Raw genomic sequence first — 6,371 nt, forward strand, 5'->3', positions numbered from 1 at the left:
GAAAGAGGAAGAAAAATATCCTCTTTATGAGGAAGAATTAAAGAGCACAAGTTGACGTCCTGGAGGCCCCACTGTTCCTGATTCCAATGTCAAGGCCTGCTAGCAACTGCCTACCCTTTTGTCCCATGTGAGACCCCCCAGATTAGTCTGAAGTAAGTTCCATCTTCTGCATTCAAAGAGCCTAGGCATACCTGGCCTAAGGCAGGGCACACAGAAGCACTTAATTTTACACTTGGTGAATGCAACAATAAGGTAAACGATTTGCATGTTATCTCTCATTACATGGTATCCAGCCATTCATTTACCAGGGTTATTTATGTTTGCACTTCAGAGGTGGCAAAAGAGGTGCTGCAGGTGGAAGGCTAGTGGCAGGAGGCAGAGTCCCCAGGTGACTCAGGCAGAGCCTCAGGAACAGCAGGGAAGCAGGGATGGCATGGAGGGGTACGCTGTGGAAGACTGAGGATACAGAACTAGGGAGAGGTGAGCAGGACTCCCCACGTCCCAGCCAGGTAAATAGGGGCATAACAGGACCACTTACCCAGTCTGACCAAGTAGAAGGGGAAGGAGCTCGTCTGCAGGGAAGCAAGGAGAACTGGGGAGGAGATAGGTGCACAGGCTTTTCTACCTTCTCTGAATCTCCAAAGCACAGACAGCTGGAGAAACCAATTTTAAAAAATCACCTGCTTTCCATTATGGAGTCAGATTCTTCCTTTTATTACCATCTCTTTTCTCAGACTCAATGACAGCCTGTTATTGGATTTTTAATCTGATGAAATTGATGTTGAAGGAGAGGAATGTATTATTTGAGGCCTCAAAGTTATGTCAATTTTGCCGGTTCTCAATGATCCACATTCCATGTCAGGCCCCTACATGAATGAGGCTCTCTGGGGAATCTAAATGAGGCTGGGGAGGCAGGGAGAATGGGGAGGGTATTCAGGACTCTCTCTCCCCTCTGCCTTTCTTCACTTCTCACTAAGGACTAAACCTGGTTTATCTCACTAAGGGAGGGATCCAAGAATAAATAGTCCAGGGAGAGTGCCTAACATGCAACTCTACCTCAATAGCTAGCTCAGAAAGAGGGGGAGAGCAGGGGTCTGATTTGGGGCGGTACGTAAAGGGATAGGACAGAAGCCTCCCCAGGGTAAATAAAAGTTTTAAGAGCTCCATACCTTCATGTGCATGGCTCCCTCTCCCTGGACTGCCTTCTTTACACCCTTCTTTGCTTGTCATATTCCTACTCCTGCTTCAAGACCCAAATGAACAAAACTACCCAATCGTTACATTTTTAGTTATGTTACATAAAGATATATAAAGAAAAAAACCACTCAACTGAAATAATGTCCCTTTTTCTTAATACCATCCTCATACTTATCCAAGAAGCACTAGTTTCATCCTCCTCTCTTTTCCCACCTCTATTATGGTATTTATCACACTGTTCTAGAGTTTCAGAAAGATTTCCCGCACGATGGCCAAGTGATTAACAGCACAGATACTGGAGTTAAAACCACCTGGATCCAAATACCAGTTCTGCCATGTACCAGCTGTGTGACCTGGGGCACGATTTAAATCAATGGGGTAACAGTCCACGCATCAGAGGGTTCTTAAAAGAATTAAATGTTATGTGCTTAAAAGGGTGTCTGATATATAGTTAGCACTGTGTAAGAGGGAGCTACCATTAATATTATTCCCCCTCTGAGCTACTGACTCCCTGAGAAGTCAAGCCTGCGTCTGATTTTAGCCTTGGCCTCCAAACTAAATAAATCTTTGCATTTAGTCTGCTGACCAATGGCCACAACTACTTGGCTCACAACTCCACCCTCACCTTTGCCCCAGGACTGAATTCTGGCTTGTGCCAGGAAGCATCCCTTGGAGCACTGGGCGCCCCCCAGCCTGTCTAGTTTCTTTTCTCCATGGTCTACAAGTGGTACTCACACACTGCCTTTGAGTTACTCTTATTGAATTACCAATTTCAGCAAGTCATCTCCCAGACGCAAGGAACTGACTGAAGCTCCTGGTCCCTTTCATGCAGTGTTAAGGACCACCTTCTTTGGCTGTTTGGCCTTTTGCACATCACTCATTCTGGCACCAACCCTACAGCTAAAGCAAGGACAGACAGACAAGAACATCTTTTTTTTTTTAATTACGCATGAATAAATTCTCATTACAAAAAAGGGAAACAAGTAAAGAAAAACAAAGACAAAAGAAAAGGTGAAACTACAAAAATATAGAAAATACAAACTAAAAGCTTCCCCACATCCCTTCATACTCCCCTCCCTAGAAACCATCACTGTCATCAGTTCACTGGCTCCTTCTAGGCCTCTCTATGCCCTTTTTGGGCATGCAAAGAAATAGTAGTTTTGCTTGGCTTGGTTCTTTATACATAAATGGGATTTTTGGCGGGTTTCTTGGTTGCAGCTTGTTTTTTCTGCAGAGCAATTTGTCTTCGAGACCTTGCCCCAGTTGCAGAGGATTTTGTAGGATGGCTTTACATAGTCTATTTTCCTGTTGATGGACATTGAGGCTGTTTCCAAACTAAATGATGATTTCATTTTAGCACATCTTCCATCATATGAAACTATCATTTAAAAAGTATGACTTTAAATCAAAATAAGAAACATGAATTCTTGATTTTTTTTGGTATTCTAATTTTTTGTTTATAGTTGTATACAACAATAATCATAAAACTTTTATTCCTAGATTTGGTTCTATATACTTAAGCAGCATTATAATAAAAATAATTTAAGATAAAGTAGGGGGTTATACTTTGCATTTCTTTTTACAGACAAGCTTTTGGACTTTGGGCAAGTGTATTAGTCCTATAATGCTATGTAAAAAATTACCCCCAAACTTAGTAGCTTAAAACAACACACATTTATTGTCTCACCATTTCTGTGCATCAGCTTAGCTAGGTCCTCTGGCACAGGGTCTTACAAGTTCAATCCAACTGTCAGCCAGTCCTGGAGTCCCCCCTGGCTGTTGGTCAGAGACCTCAGTTCCCTGTGGTGTGAGGCTTTCCGTAGGGCTATTTGCAGCTTGGCAGCTAGCTTCCCACAGAGCAGACTTAGAGACAGATAGAGAGTGAGGTGGAAGTCTTAGTCTTCTTGTGACCTCGTCTCAGAAGCGACCTTCTATCACTTTGGCCACAGTCTAGTCATTTCAAGCGAGTTAGGAGGTCCAGTTCTCCCTCAGAGGGGGAAGGGGGATTACACAGGGCGCAGACACCAAGAGGAGGGATCACTGGAGCCATCTTAAAGGCTCCTTGCTACCAATATCTTGGCCTCTCTGTACCTGTTTTATCATCTGTAAACATACACCTTATAAGTCATGGTGAAGTTTAAAAGAATTCAGCTATGCAAAGTGCTTAGAACAGTGGCACAGGACACAAAACCAATGCAAATGCATAACATACACCGTGCAATACACAATACTAAGTCCATGATGGTTGTTCAAGAAATACCCAAACTTACTCACAAGTTTGAGCATGTGGATTTACCCCAGAAACAAAAGTACTTTATAAAAGTAACAGTTCCTACCATAATTGCCAGGAGGCCTCACGGTCACCTCCAGAATTTCCCACAAGCTTTCCCCTTATCAGAAATTTCCGTGCAGCATGCTTCAATGCACTCCTGAGTCATCTTTAAATCTCAACAGAAAAGGCCGACCACACTTTGCTCTGAAAATGCACACCATTTGCCTGAGTGCAGAAGTTGCCCAATGTGCAAAACCACACAATTTGTAAACTACAGAAAGAAGAGCAAGAGCTTGTCCGTCTAGCTGGAGCATTTTTCATTGTGCTCAGCAGTTTAAGAGAGATTAGGGGCTCACCTGGGAGTTGTTTTTTTTTTTTAAACAAGACCCATCCTGGTATTTTAAAGAAAAGGTTACTCAGTATACCCCTTGTCTTTAAACTGTAACACAAAGGGGGAGAAGGGTTAAGGAGAGGGGTCCTGCTTCATACATGTCCCTTTTGTGCAATCCGGAGTCAGTGGGTGGGGGATGGAGGCCAACCCGTCCTCCAGCAGATGTGCTAAATGAGTCATCAATCAGGAGATCAAAAAAGACTGGGGGACCCCCCCCCCACCTCCCCAGGCCACAAAGTCATGCATAAAACACAAGCCTGGCAATAGCAGCAACTCCCAAAGACAAACACACAACTCCATGGAGCACACATCCCCTTGGGATAGAGAGTGTTCTCGCTCACAGTGTCCACGGTGCAAAGTCCACCTTCCTCTGATTCAAAGCCCCAAGGAAGGAAGAAGAAAGAAGCAGGACCAGAAAGGCCAGTCTGGCAGCCTGGAGAGGTCACTGATGTGGGTCAACCAGCAGGCCTGTCCACTCTTGTCCCACGTACCTTCAGCAACTGCCCAGAGGAGATTTTTTTTTTTCTTTAATCACCCTGGTCGACCTAATCAAGAGGGCAATGACGTAAAGGAGGAAACAAGAAGAAATTTCTTCATACCACGGGAGGCATCTGACAGGGTAAGAGTGGATAGGTTAGTTGTATTTTTAGAAAAATAAACCAATTGTCTCTGCGGAGAACTGTTTTTCTTGTTCTTTGTTTCAACGTCTCCAAAACCAAATTGCTTTTTGAACCACCATGGCCTAGCTGGCTGGAACACTGGAAGCTCATGCCAACATGGCCAGGGTGGGAACCCTGCTTGTCCAGTAAAAGCCAGTATAAGCCCTGGGAGCGTGGGGTACCTGCACTGAGAGGCGAGAGGTGGAGGGAAGGAAAATAAATTCTGGTAAAAAATTCTACTCACTTGGGTTTTAAATTAAAAGTGGAAAATATATTTTCTCCAATAAAAGTGAAACCGTGGGTGATTTTTTTTCTATCGGTGTCACTATTATGTTCTGGATGCTCTAAAAAGGTAAAAATGAAATAAATACAATTAATTTTTTTCCTCGCAAGATCTGCTGAGGAAAGAATTTATGTAAAGTGTGCCCACCAAATTCGGTGCTTTATTACAGGCTCTATAACTGTTTTCTGACCGTGTTGAGAATGCTAATCTCAACTCCTTAACAAGACTGTAAGTAGGAGTTGGGTATAAATGAAAGGGATATAGACTAGTAATGAAAAGGGGGCTCTGGGGCATTTTCCAACATTATCAGCTGTTTCATCTTGAGCAAATTAATCCCCCTGTGTCTCAGACTCCTCAACTATAAAATGGGGAAACAACAGTACCCATCATGTACGGTTGTTACAAAATCCTTAGAACCATCCATGCCTGGCACATAAAACTAGGCAAAACCATTCTCAGAGCCCAAACAATGGCTGGCACATAAGTGTTCAGGAAACATTTACTGAATGATTGAATGACATCATGTCTATTAATTTTTTTCAAGACTTAGATCAAATTTCACCAATTCTATACAAGTATTCTTTCTGGATGCCTTTCTAAGATGAAAGTTTATTTCTTCTGGGCTCTAACAGGATATTTCTTACATGATTTTATTCATTAAATATTCACTAATAGTATTTTTTTAAATACCTGACAATGAAGAAGTGCTTGCCAAGTTCTTGGCATTTACCAAACTCATTTAATCCTCGCTGTCCCACTTATAAGGTAGGTACTGTTTTTATCCCACTTTTACAGATGAGGAAACGGAAGCGCAGAGAACTTAAAAGACCTTGCCCAGAGTCACACAGATGGCAAACGCAGGGGGCGGTTCTTCACCCAGTCCTGACTGCTATTCCTCACCACTGTCTGTCCAACAAAGAATCATCCGATTCCCATCTAGGTAGCACCTTTCCCCAATTCCAGCGTCAGTGGCTCATCTTATGCCGAACAGCAATTCAACTGGGCGCATTCAGTATACATTAAATTAGTGCGTGGTTCACTCCGGAGTATCATCACCTCTCTAGGGATTCGGCTGGTGTGCGGGGCCCGCACCTACACCTTGCCTTCGACTTCCACGGGATTTCAAAGACGAGGACGCACCGCGTTGTATTGGAGGGTCTCCCAGTCTTCCTGAGGCCTCAAGACCCAACCCACATTTCTGGCACTCCCTCAGCGATCTCGAACTCTCCTTTTAACCAACGCCTTCCATGATCTCCCTCTCCCTGGCCTGCTATCACGTCAGAGGCGCTCCATTGAACGTCGCCAGGTCCGCCGGTAAATCAATAAAGAGTTTACCTGCTCCCTCCCCACCACCCACCACCCCCTCCCCGGGGGACCAAGACTAAGGAGTGGTCCACACCCACCCTTGGCAGCCCAGCACTAGGTCCCGTGCCAGCTGCCGACCCAACCCGAGCCCCTTGCCCTGCTCCCGCCCAAAGCTTCGCGTCCTGACCCAGCGTTCCAGACTCAGCCCGGCTGGCCGCGGCGCACTCCTCCGCTCGCGCGAGGGTGACTCAACCCGGGGAAAGA

The 6,371-nt window shown here is 44.7% G+C and overlaps 1 long non-coding RNA gene across 1 annotated transcript; it reads right to left on the reverse strand.

Moving 5' to 3' along the window:
• Window positions 1-2,248: 2,248 nt before the first annotated feature.
• LOC110576770 lies at window positions 2,249-6,350 on the reverse strand. The gene is made up of 3 exons (XR_002480077.1): window positions 6,295-6,350; window positions 2,885-3,060; window positions 2,249-2,575 (listed from the first exon to the last, which is right to left on the reverse strand). It is a non-coding gene; the product is annotated as an uncharacterized LOC110576770 (long non-coding RNA).
• Window positions 6,351-6,371: the final 21 nt, after the last annotated feature.

This window comes from Neomonachus schauinslandi, chromosome 1 (assembly GCF_002201575.2).
Source record: "Neomonachus schauinslandi chromosome 1, ASM220157v2, whole genome shotgun sequence".
Lineage (NCBI taxonomy): Eukaryota > Metazoa > Chordata > Mammalia > Carnivora > Phocidae > Neomonachus > Neomonachus schauinslandi.